The sequence below is a fragment of the Petromyzon marinus genome, chromosome 31 (genome assembly GCF_048934315.1).
Source record: "Petromyzon marinus isolate PM22_M1 ecotype Great Lakes invasive population chromosome 31, UKy_Petmar_22M1.pri1.0, whole genome shotgun sequence".
NCBI classification, from domain to species: Eukaryota; Metazoa; Chordata; class Hyperoartia; order Petromyzontiformes; family Petromyzontidae; genus Petromyzon; species Petromyzon marinus.
Window position 1 is genome coordinate 7323837 of NC_133697.1, and position 16527 is coordinate 7340363.

The 16527-nt window shown below is 42.0% G+C and overlaps 1 protein-coding gene across 5 annotated transcripts in view; it reads left to right on the forward strand.

Moving 5' to 3' along the window:
* LOC116947742 (estrogen receptor beta) overlaps positions 1-16527 on the forward strand; it is a 146642-nt gene that overhangs the window by 7819 nt on the left and 122296 nt on the right. The window contains exon 1 of one of the 5 annotated variants that reach the window (XM_076070810.1): positions 1371-16527. The exons of the other annotated variants lie outside the window; for them this stretch is intronic. The gene's annotated coding sequence lies outside the window, so the exon portion shown is untranslated. Of the gene's footprint in view, positions 1-1370 lie in introns of those variants that run through there. 5 annotated transcript variants of the gene reach the window in all.

Below are 16527 nucleotides of genomic sequence, written 5' to 3' on the forward strand. Positions count from 1 at the left end.
CCATAGACTCATCACACAGAGACCCATAGACTCACCACACAGAGACTCATAGACTTACCACACAGAGACTCATAGACTCACCACACAGAGACCCATAGACTCACCACACAGAGGCTCATAGACTCACCACACAGAGACCCACAGACTCACCACACAGACCCACAGACTCACCACACAGAGACTCATAGACTCACCACACAGAGACCCATAGACTCACCACACAGAGACCCACAGACTCACCACACAGAGACTCATAGACTCACCACACAGAGACCCACAGACTCACCACACAGAGACCCATAGACTCACCACACAGAGACTCATAGACTCACCACACAGAGACCCACAGACTCACCACACAGATACCCATAGACTCATCACACAGAGACCCATAGACTCACCACACAGATACCCATAGACTCACCACACAGATACCCATAGACTCATCACACAGAGACTCATAGACTCACCACACAGAGACTCATAGACTTACCACACAGAGACTCATAGACTCACCACACAGAGACCCATAGACTCACCACACAGGCTCATAGACTCACCACACAGGCTCATAGACTCACCACACAGAGACCCACAGACTCACCACACAGACCCACAGACTCACCACACAGAGACTCATAGACTCACCACACAGAGACCCACAGACTCACCACACAGATACCCATAGACTCATCACACAGAGACCCATAGACTCACCACACAGATACCCATAGACTCACCACACAGATACCCATAGACTCATCACACAGAGACCCACAGACTCATCACACAGAGACCCATAGACTCATCACACAGAGACCCATAGACTCACCACACGGATACCCATAGACTCACCACACAGAGACCCATAGACTCACCACACAGATACCCCAAGACTCACCACACAGAGGCTCATAGACTTACCACACAGATACCCACAGACTCATCACACAGAGGCTCATAGACTTACCACACAGATACCCACAGACTCATCACACAGAGACCCACAGACTCACCACATGGATACCCATAGACTCACCACACAGAGACCCATAGACTCACCACACATACCCACAGACTCACCACACATAGGCTCATAGACTTACCACACAGATACCCACAGACTCACCACACGGATACCCATAGACTCACCACACAGAGGCTCATAGACTCACCACACAGATACCCACAGACTCACCACACAGAGACCCATAGACTCACCACACAGAGACCCATAGACTCACCACACAGATACCCACAGACTCATCACATAGATACCCGCAGACTCATCACACAGAGACCCACAGACTCACCACTCCAATGATAATCTAGAGGTTAAAATGTGGGTAGTGGGTGGGGGGGTTTATTGCATTGAGGATTGTGAAACCAACATCTCGTTACATCATGGGGGTGTTTGGTGTACCCACTACGGGGGGGGGGGTTACGTCCGTCTCAGTTGCAAGTTAATTATTTATTTTGTGTCTCTGACGACGAGCACCAACAATGGGATATATATGTCTTACGTAATGCGATGACTTTCAGTTGTGGTTTGTTAGCACTGCGCCGTAAACCCGGGTGAACCTGAGCTTGATTCCCGGCCACGCCTGACGTAAGTGGAGTGTGCAATTTGAACCCAGGGCTGTGTTCTATCCCCGCTCCATCCCATCCTCCCCTACTTCAACCAGCGTGGTGAAGTATGGTCAAACAATATCCCACGAACGACACAGCGTGGCGAGGCATTCACTCAGCAGTGGATTTATATCAAGGGCTGAACGTTGTAATTACTCATTCAGGATCAATTATTGGCAATGTAGGAGCTCAATTTCAAGATTGATAAACAACTGAAACGAAATTATCTCTGCTTCCTACTAGAATGTGCTTCTTTCACTGTACATGAAGACAGTATCTGCTTACCCACCCCATATCTCACTTACACGAGTATCACTTTGGCATAACTGCACATTGGACAGCATGCAGAAAGAGTTGATGCACCATTGTACTGTTGTAAAACTCCCTTCCTGTGAGTCTCGAGGTGCTATACCCCTGGCTCACCTGCAGAGGGCAGTACAGCAAGTGGACCCAACGCCATCTGTTTCATTCTGTACGGGGATATAGTGTTGCCCCCTCGCGTGCGTGGGGTTTCTCCGGGTCCTCCAGTTGCCTCCCACTTGTACAAATGCTCATGAACTGGCTGAAAAAAAATCTTAAAATAGAAAAAACCCAATGCTCAAAATATTCTATAACTCAGCGTGGCTATAATTAATAAATAAGTAAATTAAATTATTAAAAATAAAATTGTCTCGCTCCTGCATTCGAGCTGATCTCATTGTTCACCTTCCACGGAGGATGGCCATCTATGGCGTATTTTCCTCCCGATGTCTGGCACTCCATTCATCTCGATCACTGGCCATCATCCTTTCCAGTGATGTCACGCCAAAGGCCACAAACTTTCCTTGACATTCGATATGATGTCTCTAATTTGGAGTTTGTTGTCATATACATGTGTTCCTCTTTGTCTCGGTGTAATTCCCAGCATGTATCTCCACGTGCTACCTACATGTCTTGCTCTTTCTGTCTCAGTGTAATTCCCAGAATGTATCTCTCCATTTCCTTTGCATATTCTTCATCTTTTCGTCCATGTTAATTGCCAGAGTTAATGTTCATCGCACAGCACAGCAGGTAATATAGAATGCACGAATTGAAACATTATTTACGCACAGTATGTTATTTTCCCAAAAAGTTGTATTTCACCATTGTGACCTTGACTCATCTTCAAAAATTGTTATCGATAAACGTACAGGATTTTTTTTCCTCCGATTGTTAAGATCACATGCAGTACTTTTGCCTAATTTAAGGATGTTTTTTGTTGTAGTGAACGGTTTGTGCATCAGCGTGCTTTGAGAACTTGAGAACCACAATTACAGTAGTACAAGGATATGTAAGTTCCTAATTATCCTTTCTGAGTACGCATAGTTACAATAGCAAAACGCATACAAATTGACACTGCTGCAGTATAGGCATGGGGGGGGGGGGTGTTGCTGGTACAGTGTTCAGCGTGCTGCGATATGAACCCGGCAACCCGAGTTTGATGCCAACGTGATGGCGCTGACATATGTGCCAAGTGATATAATTCAGTCCTCACTCCCCTCGTGCGGTAAGTAGCGTGGTGAAGTATGGCAACCCCTCCACCAACATTTAATAAATAATTAAGTACGGTAATGTCATAATTCAAGCGTGAGATGGCTACCAAAATCAAAATATTGCTGACGTGAAAAACTGCAGGACTTGTTATTGAGCGTGGTAGTTTTTGTTCAATGTCACATGATGGCCTTTCATTGCAGATTTGGATATTGGCATGGCATATTCAGGGTCCAACACATAATTCCAGATAATTTTACATTTCACAATTCCATAGTCACGTAGTATGTTGGTGTGGCACAGTGCTTGCTTGGAAACACTGCTTTGAAACAAGCCCGCCTAAGTTGTGTTCCTGGCCACTGCCACATCTGAACTGGTCTGAAGGCTCCTTCAACCCATGCTGACCACAGTATGGTGGCCATATGGTCGAACGACTTTAGTAACTTTCGATTTAAAGCTTTTGTGACTGCAGGGATTCATATTCTCAAAATCGAAACGTCGTGAGAATTGTATTGTTTTGTTGTTATTATTTTATTATTTCCCTTCTACGCGTCTTTACCGAAAGAACCAAGAATATACTTTCATAACCAATGCAGTGTGGGGGAGGCCTTCATCAAGTATTGCATTGGTTAATAGTTGTGCTGATTTTATTTACAAAAATGTAATTACACATTTGTGCTTGTTTAAGGTTCGTTAATTTGTATTTGTTTGGGTAAAATGTCGCAATAACTGAATGTTGATGCAAAGTAGCATACATTTGCATATGTATTGTCCTATGTCATGTAACATTCACTTGATCAGGTAGTGCACTAGGAGTAACCAACTTTTTCACGAGTGTTCGCGTGGTTACAACTGAAGCCTAAAAGTTTCCCTTCATAGACCTGAGCTATAAACACAGTAGTTCATTATGTTTAGGCATTTACAATATATAAATGATGGACACGCAGTGATTCAGTTACATCCTTATTGTTCTTGCTAAAAAAAATTTTTTTTTAGAAAAATCAAGTTTTATATCAGAGGGATATAATAGTTCCCAAATGATTTAGATCAAGTGATTACGTACTCCAGTATATCCCTTGCAATTTGGAGTGAACCGGTTATACCATGGGAGGAGGTATGCTTGCATCAAGTCTGATGCATCATTACGGGAAAAAAATGCGGTTCTTACCACGAGTCTTGTGGGATGGTTGTCATCAATATAAGTTCATGTTTTATCTCATAGTCGTGTGGGTTATAAAATTGCCCCGTTTGACTATGCTGTTTGTGAATATGTACTTTAAAGCAAAAAAAACTTGACATGCTTTATTTAAAATTCACACGCACATATATGTCAGTCATAACGTTCATAGCTGTAACATTTTAAAGGTAAATATTGAGTAAAATCGCGAGTGCATTATATGCAATGTACCGCACTGTATTTTCTTAAAAAAGCGGAAAAGGTAACGGTATTCTTGAACTTCGTTGAAACTATTTGTAGCGTGTGAACGGAGATAAGGCAAAGCAATGCTGGATTCCTTGACACTTTGGGTTTCAGATACAGTCATATAGTCATAAGCATTTTCAGCCAGGAATCCCTCGCTGAGTAACAAGACCGATTTTTCAAGAGGGTTTCTACATTGCGGTATTTGAATAATCCCATTAACGTTTGGCACTTGGGATGAAACTGAAGTGACCCGTGCATATTAGGGAGCTCTGCACAAAGTACAGTACTGTATTCCCAAGAATGATCTAATTATACATATGGTTGGAACTTGCTTTCGCACTGTACGTAGCCAACCGTGTTAACCAAGCTTAAACCTGCTTGGCTTCAGAGATGCAATTAGATTGGGCAATTCGGGGTGATTTGGTGATAGGCTGCATGGTATTTCATATGAATCACTCTCACAATCTCTTTAGATCTTGACTTAAAGCTTTCGTGACTGCAGGAATTTATATTCTTGGGTTCTTTCGGTAAACTGACGTAGATAGGTTCAAATAAAAGAACAAAATAACAAATAAACTCCTTAAAAAAGGTTTTTTTTTCTTAACGGTTGTATTAACAGCTTCGTTTAAATTTTGATTTAAAGCTTTCGTGACTGCAGGGATTCATATTCTTGGGTTCTTTCGGTAAAGTCACGTAGAAGGGGAACAATAAAATAATAAAAATATAAAACAATAAAATTATCACGACGTTTCGACTGCAACACAAGCAATCATCATAGATGGACTCGTCCATCTGAATAACTGCCAAATTGCTCTCCGTGGTGCTAACGTAAAAAACGCCATTTTTTTCAAATTGTATTGCCGTGGTTTTCACACCTGATGATGATTGCTTGTGTTGCAGTCGAAACGTCGTGCGAATTGTATTGTTTTATATTTTTGTTATTTTATTGATTCCCTTCTCGTGACTTTACTGAAAGAAACAAGAATATGGAATATTATGGTTAATTAATTGTACCAAATCTATGTTTTTGTATGAAGTAAAAAATATATATTAAAATGTTATGCTGCTTTGTGCCAACTCAATGCACTGATGTCTGACCCAGTTTTGCCACCAGTTTTGTATATTTATATATTTTTATAGTTACCATGATATTTGCTAGGATGGAGGCAATTAAACTCACGGTCTTTGAGAAGTACGTCAATGGCGCCTGAGACACGTGGCACCTGCTTCTTGTGCGAGCCGATTCCACAGTTTAGGGACCGCGGCGTTTTTTACCTACACACAAAAATATATAAATAATAAGGCGTCCATACAAAATGTAAATTGCTTTAAAGTAGCGAATTCATTGATGCCGATATTGACACAGGCATGCATTGTCTGAGTACGTGTGCAAAAAATGTGGACATTGATTGGACAACGGGAAGTGGACGAAATTTTGATTGCAAGATTTGACCCAGACAAACAGAGGAATCAAGTTAAGTAAAACCGTTGAATAAAACTGTTGAAAAACTACGACGTTTTCGATCACGACGCAAGCAATTGTCATCAGGAGAACAAAGAGTGGGAAAGCTTCTGAGGCAGGCTGTTTTTAAAGGTTTTAATTAGGTATAGCCCAAGGGTCATAAACAAAGTGGGAGGGACTAGTGATGTCAGTGTGAGATATTCAACCTGTTAATGTAAAAACAGAGAGTCGAAATAACCACTAACATCGGAAGGTAGGATGGAAACAACACAGCCAGTCATGACTTAAACTGGTTAATAACGTCCTTCCAATAATTGCTCAGTGTGTACCCATCTTCTCGGTTGAAATTGTGTCTGTGTCTATATATATGTGGATGGCCTCATGAACAAATCCTTGTTGATAGCCAGTGGCCCTGCAAAGTACCTTCGTCTTAGAGAAATCAATCTCGCGTGAGCCCACCGCATCAAAACAACGATCAGCCACGGCCAAGGTATTGGTCCTGCCACGTTTCAGATCTGCCTTATGTTCATGAACACGGTCCGAGACATGTCGCCTAGTTTCCCCAATGTAACTACTGCTGCAGATACAGCTTAGTTTGCAGACGCCGGGGCATTGCATGTCAGGGATCACATCCTTCACAGTTGGGATCAGATCACGAATTCCATGCACTGTGTTAAATCGAACCTGGATCTTGTGTTTGCTCATGATTTTGGAAATCTTTTTAGTGACCCCTGCTATGTATGGCTAGGCGATGGTTTTGATTGGTTCCTCAGATGATTATTTCCCAATGGTTGGGGTGATAGCTTTACGGTTTATGTGGTCTGAATATCTATTCATCTTAAGAGCTTGGTGTATGTGTTCCAGTTCACTGGCTAGGTGATGACGGTCGGAAATACATAGAGCTCTATGGTGTAGAGTTTTAATGAGGGAATTATTCTGGGATGGATGGTGGTGGGAGTCAGGTTTTAGGTAAGCATCTGTATGGGTGGCTTTCCTGTAGACAGTGTCCCATAGAGCCATCTGGTCTCTTTTCAATTAAAACATCCAAGAATGGTAATTTGCCATCCTTTTCCACCTCCATGGTGAATTTGATGTTTGGGTGTATTGAATTGATGTGGTTGAGGAATTGGTTCAGAGCTGGTCGGCCATGTGGCCAGATGAAGAATGTGTCATCTATGTACCTCTTCCACAAGGACAGACGTAAGGTGGATGCTTGGATGGCATCTGTCTCAAAAATTTCCATGAAAACATTGGCTGCAACTGGAGAAAAGGGAGAACCCATTGGGGTACCTTCAGCTTGTTTGTAGAATGTTCCATTCCAGGTGAAGTAAGTGTTGTTGAGGCAGTGTTTCACCAGGGCCGGTACATCAGCATTCAGTCCTTGTTGGACCAAATCTTCAATTATTGCAATGGTGTCAAGCACAGGAACAATGGTAAACAAAGAGACCACATCGGAACTAACGAGCAAATCACCTGGAGATAGTGAGATGTCCTTAATTAACGATACCAAGTGAGCTGAGGTGAGTACAGCTGAGGTGGTCTTACCAGTGAATGGTTGTAAGGTCTCAGATAGAAATTGCGCCAGTTTGTAGGTGGGTGAGTCAATGGTGGAGACGATAGGACGAAGGGGTGTCCCTTCATGGATTTTTGGTAAGCCATACAATCTGGGTGGTCTAGAAGCAGAGGGTTTTAAGGAAAACCGCTTGGTTGGTTTGATCAAAGATGTCGAATCAGTGATTATATTGTTGGTTTTTGTAACGAGGTGGTTGGTGGGATCTCTTTTAATTTTGGTATAGCTACCATCATTACGCAGGTCCTGAATTTTGTTATTGTATTTGGTTTTGTCCATGATGACTGTGGCATTGCCCTTGTTGGCTGAGAGGATGCCGATGACATCTCTCTTTTTTAATTGAGAAAGCTCAAAGCGCTCATCTTTACTGATGTTGCTAATAGGTTTCTTAGCGTTTTTGAGGATTGCAGCAATTTCCAATCTTGCCACGTTTGCAGTAATGTGTCCCAGACCCTTAAGGGCTACGTCGACCTGGGAAATTATATCAACTGGGATGTGTTTAGAGGTGACTGCGAAATTCAACCCTTTGGCTAGAACCAATTTTAGGCTGTTTGAAATTAGACTGTTACTCTAATTGATAACAATGTTGTCAACGTCAAACTTTTTGATGTGTGGATCTGGCTTCTTCTTGGAAAGGAGGTTGAACTTGGAAATCAGGTTGTCTTTGCGTTTAGCTGACACTGAGGTGCCTGAAGATGATGCGGTGGGCTCACACAAGATTGATTTCTCTAAGACGAAAGTACTTTACAGGCTCACTGGCTATCAACAAGGATTCGTTCATGAGGCCATCCACATATATAGACACAGACACAATTTCAACCGAGAATATGGGTACAAACTGAGCAATCATTGGAGGACGTGATTAACCAGTTCAAGTCATGACTGGCTGTGTTGTTTCCAACCTACCTTCCGATGTTAGTGGTTATTTTCGACTCTCTGGTTTTAGATTAACAGGTTGAATGTCTCGCACTAACACAGCCACCATCGCTTGTGTCCTCTATGTGGCGGTGGCTCTGCGATCTTACATTGACATGCTAATCTCTCACAATACAATGGCCACCTCCGCGCCGTCATCGTGAAGGTAGCTCTCCGACCTTACATTGACATGCAAATTTCTCACTTTAACATCACTAGCCCCGCCCACTTCGTTTATGACCCTTGGGCTACACCCATTTCAAACTTTTAAAAACAGCCTGCCTCAGCAGCTTTCCCACTCTTTTTTCTCGTGATGACGATTGCTTGTGTTGCAATCGAAACGTTGTAGTTTTTTGGTATTTTGTTATTTTGTTTGAACCTATCTACGTGACTTCACCGAAAGACCCAATAATACATAATCTCTTTGGAATTAAACAATAAAAAGGCAGTTCAACATTTTGTAAATGTACACCAATTAGTCCCATTCACATGATTCTACATTATAAAACATGTGTTTATTAATTTTAGGGATAACTACACAAAAATAAGCATGTATACCGAATGCCAATGTATGTACATTTAATATTCTGCTTATCATAACTGTCCCACCGCTTGCCGTATGTGCAGTAACTGGGGACTCGTTAAATTACAGTACAGTATTATCTCTATGATCCTCGATAGCCCAATGATCACTTTGCTTCTGACTGCTGTTTACGTTGTACATGTGATATGTGCACAGGTAAGTTTCTGTAAACAGAGATTTCAAATGATATGCGCCATGGGTATTGTACATTGAGTTGTTGGGCTTCATGCCATTGTGAGCAGCCAACAAATGGGTCTAAATTGCTTAAATTTCTTTACATGTACCAGTAACAAGTGTATTTGTATATACTCTTTATATAATGCATATCTTTAGAGGTGCTAATTTGTAAAAATGTAATGGCACTTAACCAGCCAAGACGGCTGATGGATTTTTCAATGGTATTTTCTAGACTTTTGTTAATATCCTTTTAAGATTTTAACAGCTAGTGACTGCAATTGGATTGAACGCGTGTGAGTTTAATATGTTGTTTTTCTCTATCATGCAAAATGAGATATGATTCAGAGACTGATGTGTTGGGAATGAGGTGCTGAAATATCTTATAAAACATCTCACCTGCAGCTGTTGGATTGAACAGATGGGCAATATGGTACTGTAGTCAGATTTTTTTTTACGAATGTTGCTTACAGGTCACACAGTGATCAAGGGCATAAGAGTTCTCAACTTCTGTGAATGCTGCAATTGATGTCATAAGCGAAACATGGGACGATCTTAGCCAGATGGTATATGAATTGTAATACAGCACTACACAAAGCCACATTATTCATGAGGGTTGCTTAAATAGGATTATACACATTAACTGAAGTATTAGAGCCCCATGTTTTTGACAAGTTAAACTGGTAGCACTTGAATTTTATCTTAAATGTTTACACAGGTACCACCAAGCACAACATAACCTCCTACAGTTTTACAATTTTGATTGATGATTCAAAGAACCAGATTAAAAGTCACTCAGAAGGACTGCACGTTTTGAAGTCATGTCAGTACATACTAAAGTATTGGAACTTCGTTTAACTGAGAGGCAATGGGAATTCTGCCTTTTAAAGCAATGCATGCTTTCCACAGCTTACGATGAAAGTATTAAAAGAGAGTATGTCAGTCTGTAAGAGCAATTAAAAGAGACTTAATTCAAGTCTGTAATGCTTCATCTTGAGCTAAGTTGCACTACCTAGCGTGTAAAGATAAGACTGGCATCATACTGTATACAAAACATAACCCATACATTCCAAAATTACAAACAGTGCCCGATGCAATTTTCCTCCAGTGCGCTCATTCATTGGCAGTGAATGTTTGTCCACACTTTGAAGTTAACCATCGCTGTGGTTTTGTGGGCGAGGCATTGGTGTTATGAAATGGGATCATCACATGCGATTGGCTTCGTCAGTGCTATATTCGTAAACAGGGAGTTAGCAGCAACATAAAGACATTACATAGCGGTTCTTTTTCAAGTGACGCATATAAGAATCCTAAGCGACAGCATGAGCACTTGTTTACGATTGTTTAACACGGTAGTCGGTCGCCGATAACGCATTGGAAACATAATGACGGAGCTGCTACGTTAGCATTGCCTAGGGGCAAAGTAAAGCTATTTGACAGATCATAGCAGAGGCTTCACCTGCTCGAACAGAGGGCATTAATTAACATTCACTTGAATGTCTCGTGTTTGCCTTCGAAATGGCAGGTGGATGTGAGTGCACTGCCAGTCTATAATGTAAACTGTAGCGTGGTTATTAAGTTTGGTGAGTGTACTGCCAGTCTATAATGTAGACTGTAGCAATGGGTATTACGCTGGGTGAGTGTACTGGCAGTCTATAATGTAGACTGTAGCCTGGTTATTAAGCTGGGTGAGTGTACTGGCAGTCTATAATGTAGACTGTAGCCTGGTTATTAAGTTTGGTGAGTGTACTGCCAGTCTATAATGTAAACTGTAGCGTGGTTCATCTTCTTGGTTCTTTCGGTAAAGTCACGTAGAATGAGAATAAAACAATAAAACAAAATAAGACAAAATTCTCACTATGTTTCGGCCACAACACAAGTAGCCTTCTTCAGGTGAAGGAACAGAACTGTCGGGACGACTGCCAATACGCTGCTGAGCGTATTGGCAGTCTATGATGTAGACTGAAGCAATGGTTATTAAACTGAGTGAAATGGCAGTCTATAATGTAGACTGTAGCCTGGTTATTAAGTTAGGTGAGTGTACTGCCAGTCTATAATGTAGACTGTAGCAATGGTTATTACGCTGGGTGAGTGTATTGGCAGTCTATGATGTAGACTGAAGCAATAGTTATTAAACTGAGTGAAATGGCAGTCTATAATGTAGACTTATTCTTGGTTATTTCAGTAAAAAAATAGCTAACCCATCATAATACAGCAAGTTCTATTGAACGCTGTTGGCTGTATGTGGTGGAAAGGCCTCGTTGAGTTCATTGCGTGTATTATGTATTATCTGTTACATTGAGTTTATTATTATAATGTAGGTGGTGTTGAGACATGAAATGCAAGAGAAAGTAAGCTGACAGTGTTCCGAATTGCAAACACCACCCAATCTCAATGATTGTGATTGTGTTGGTTACTAACAGGTTGTATGCCCTGTAGATATTTTCTGAGATATGTACATATTAAGTACTGCAGTGCAAATTTCATGTTTGAGGGATGTTTAACAAGGACTTCTTCACCGTCTCCAGTCACTGCCATTGCTGATACAAACTTGGGCCACAGCAGTACTTCTGTAATGGGTTCGATTGAGGCGCACACTCAACTTGGAGGCAACACAATTTATTAACACATAACACCAACGTGAACACTATACGAAAAAAAAAGGTGGTGACCACCGTTCCTAATCTCACTAACACTCGGGGAACGCTACGCAGCGTGACCAAGGCAGGTGACGACCGCCTGGTCACGAACGACGATCGGAGACTTGAGGACTTCTCATTGCGCCTTCATCCCGGAGTAGAACAGCCCAGCTCCCCGTTCACACCCCGGCTTATAAGCGCTCCGACGTGGCCACACTCCGCCCCAGACCACGCCCCCTTTTTCGATCCTTCGGGAAGGTCCGGGCCCCCAACCACGTGACCCCCAAGCTTCCCCCTGGGGCCCCTGCCCTCGTTATCCGGTCACGTGTCCGGTCTGACGCGACCCCCGTGACACCCGCCTGCAGCCCCCGTACCGAGCCGACACGGTAGTGACGTCATATGCCCCTACGCTCGTGCAGTACCGACATAGTGACGTCATGTCACAACACTTATGAAACACTCGTCATACCCCCCCTCTCTTAGCGCCATTCTAAAGGTGATCGCTGACGGTACTCATCGCATAATGTAAAACTCTACAAAAGTCTTTTTATTTTACCAGGTAAGGCCCACTGAGCTATAGAGCCCTCTTTCAGAAGCAACCTGGCCACAAATGATAGCTCAACGAAGTGGCTTTATATCACGTGGGAATTTGCAGTGGCCAAAGACTCTTAAACGCGTGCTGTTGATTCTAAAAAGATTAACATATACAGGCGCCCACGACCTCCCTGTATACCAGGCAAGGTAGTTAACATCTCGCCACCCTGTCGAAAGGTAACAAGGGATCTTTGTCTTCGATCCATGTGCGTCCGTGTTTATATACACATTGCAATTTTCCGTGCAATCATGTGTGCTGGTCGACTGTTTCTAACTATTTTTGTACGTGCAGGAGAAATTCCTCTTATCCACGACACCCAATTACCCGCAGCCCTATTTGTTCCTGTTATCCACGTCTCTGTCTTCCTATTATCGGTGGGTTTTTTTCCCCCCCGCAAATTTTGACCCAATAATGCTCGCGAAGCAGTTTTTAATCGTGATTTTTATTTGTTACGGATAAGATGAGTTAGCGCGACATATCCCAAGCATAGGAATATACAGTAATAAGATGGGGGGGCTTTCTGAATACTCGTTGTTTTTTTTTCCGTTAAAGTAACGTAGCAAAAAAATCAATAAAATAAAACAAATGAAAACAACTAGTATAAATCACGACGTTCCGAAACGTCGTGATTTAGTTTAGTTTTCGTTTATTTTATTGATTTTTTTTTTACCTACGTGACTTTACCGAAAAAAACCAAGAGTATGAATCCTTGCAGTCACGAAAGCTTCAAATCTAGCTTTCTGAATAGTTTGCCAGTTTATATTTCTGAATAGTTTGCCAGTTTATATTTTACCTTACAGTGGTTAGCAATTAATGAGTTATAGTAAACAGCCACAACAAGTATTTAACTGTACGTCTGGAGGGCTTGGGTCTGTGCTCAGTTTTTTTTAATCACCGCATTCTTGGACGCACGAATGTAAACACGGTACAGTATTTTAACAAAAACCCGCTAACCATATTTATTCATTTAATGAAGCTGCTTTGTTACTGTGATGTGTGTCATAGCACAAAACAAAGTTATGCTCGGTGGATTAAGTCAACAATCGGAACATCAGGTATTTTACTGACTTAAAAAAATACAGTGCATTGATAGGCAATTGTAAGACCTCTTACGTATGTGTGGTTATTTTTGTTTGTGCAATGCCTTTTGATGAATTCGAAAACAGTGCTCGGTATTCCACTAAGCCCAGTTTTGTACAATGCAGCCTCGCAACACATCCGTTGTGACCTTTTGACCTACTACTACTGTGCTTGGCTTGCGTTGGAAACAAAACAAGATGATGATGATTATGGCATTGCGACCATTTGGATGTGCTTTAACAAAGGGGGGAAGGCGGACGGCACGTCAAGGTGGATGGATTAGAATGGATGCGTGAAACATGTTCGTAATTTTGACTCATTTGCCACGTCGCATAGAAACATGTATCTTTATTGGCAAGGTAATTCAAAAGCTGCCTGGTCACATGTTTGCGTGCTATCCCACCGCCGTCTCACAAAAAAGAAGAACATTTTCTTATTGATTGTTTTACCTTTGGCGTGAGTACATGAGCAATGGGCACAGGGATGGTTCATTGATATCTGCTAGATGTGTGTTGTGTCGTTGTCTGCAACTCTTCTGCACAGCTGGAAAGAACATTTGGTCGCCCAAAACGATGAGTTATAACTTGGACGTAAATTATGGTGAATATACGGAAATGTAATTTTCCAGCAATACATAATGCAATATGAAACTCAACACTTTTTTTAATGAAGTTACAGGCCTGCATACAGATGAGTCGATTAACTTAATTTTCCACTAAAATTTTGACACGGAAGGTGGCCAAGCCCTCGAGAAAGCCACACGGCCTGATTCAGCTGATGAAAGGAATGACGTCCCTCAAGCCCTGCCCATCGCCCTCCCGTCCAGCGGCACACCTAATAACATCCCACCCATTTCTAGTTGAGTAACAATGACAATCGGTAGAGCAATTTGTTACTTTAATTGTTGGATATCCCTGTTGTAATCATATGCTTTAAAAGTACAGGAATATAGTATAGTAAATAATATTTTGGGTGTAACCATCAACCCTCCCTGTAATTAGATGAATTGTCGATAATGATATTTGAGAGTGGATGATACTATAATAATATAGTGGATACATCGTTAAACATTGTGAATTTAGCGGCCTCGAGCGGCTGATGGAGTCACATGAACAAATTACAGCTCATACGAATCGAAAACATTCTCACATGCAAATTGATTTGCGTACAGGATGGATCGTCAGCTTAGATAATCGATATCAATTGATATCGATTAATCTTTACGTCTGCTATATGCAGCACGCACTTAAGGTGTGGTTGTCAAACATGTTTATGTTCAAGGTATATAGAATAGAAAGACCCCAACTTAAAATGTATTTCACTTTACAATATACAGTATTTCAACGTATTACATTGGCGATTCAGTACTTTATAGGCGTACTGATTGACTACAGAATAAGTAGCACGTAAATATATATTTTTAATATACTGTAATCTGATGTAATTCTCTTGAGTACAACACTTTGTGACACAATTTTTATCAGACATGTTCTATCCACTGCTGAATGAAGACCTCCCATGCTGTCCCCATCAACTCGCGGTCCTGCAATGCTACAATCCAGCTGTATGTAAATACATTTGTTTAAAAAGAAAAAAATACCGTGCCCAAATAATGTTCAGCCTATCGTCGCGCTCCAGTACATACGGTATGTCTTAAAGCATGCTGTACTCGTCTTTATGTACAGTACGCCTAGCATCACGGTTTACGTGCCAACAATTGGCACGTGGTTGGGGACACTTGGATCAACGTTGCATGTGAACTGGGATTGAGAGGACGCACGCAAATGTGATGGAGCTGACGTCATCCAGCTCGTGCGAAAGTTGGATTATTAAAATCGTTCTGTGGTGGCGAGAGATGGCAGTGGCATTTCGTGGGGGTGGCCTAATCGAGCAGTGGATAAAAACCATGAGTATAAATAGCACACGCAGTAGAACTCCCCCTTATTCACGGTCACGTGGGGAAATAAACTCGCGTCATCTAATTTAGTGAATGATCGAATAATAAAGAGTAACAGGGCGCCGGTAAGCCTTCTTTACTCGTTCCCACGGATAGTCGCGGGTAATAAGGTGGATAATAGTTCATCTTCTTTGGGTCTTTCGGTAAAGTCACGTAGAATGAGAATAAAGTAATAAAATAAATTCTCACGACGTGAGCACTGTCGTCCCGACAGCTCTGTTCTTTCACCTGATGAGGCCTGCTTGTGTTGTGGCCGAAACGTGAGAATTGTATTGTCTTTTATTTTATTATTTTATTCTCATTCTTATTTTATTCTCATTCTTGCGTGACTTTACCGAAAGACCCAAAGAAGATTAATCCTTGCAGTCACGAAAGCTTTAAATCGAAATGGATAATAGTTCATTTCACGGGTAATAAGGTGGATAATAGTTCATTTCACGACACGTATTGTAAACGGGCGTTGGAAACGTCCGGGTTGTCAGCTCATAATTGTACATTGCACCGCCAATACGTGGCCGCAAACTGAATATTTCCAATGGGTTTTTCGGAAAATGTGTCTGTACTATATACAAAAAAACAATTGCATGGCTTGCTGCAATGTCCAGTGGTACAACAAGTACAGTGCAAGCAGCAATTGCCTTCTTGCCAATACTCTGCTTGATTGTTGGCCAGGGCACGGGCGAATGGAAACAACAAAAAAAATCTTTCGCAGCATGGTCTGTGCTGGGAGCATTGGATTTGGGGGTAGGGGGAGGGTTAATATGTTGTAGCTGCTCGCCCCCCTCGATCATTTCACGATGAGTGGGACCTAACTGAGAAGTGTTAAGACGGAGCCATACTTCGCCGCACTGGTGGTGGCAGCGTCGGCCGCCTGTTACGTAACTGCGTTAGTTGACGAGACCCACGACATTTCAACCACGCCGGTCGGGTCGTTTACAGCTACCTGCATTCGGTGAAGGGGCCATACTTCACCGCACTGGTCGTTGGTCAG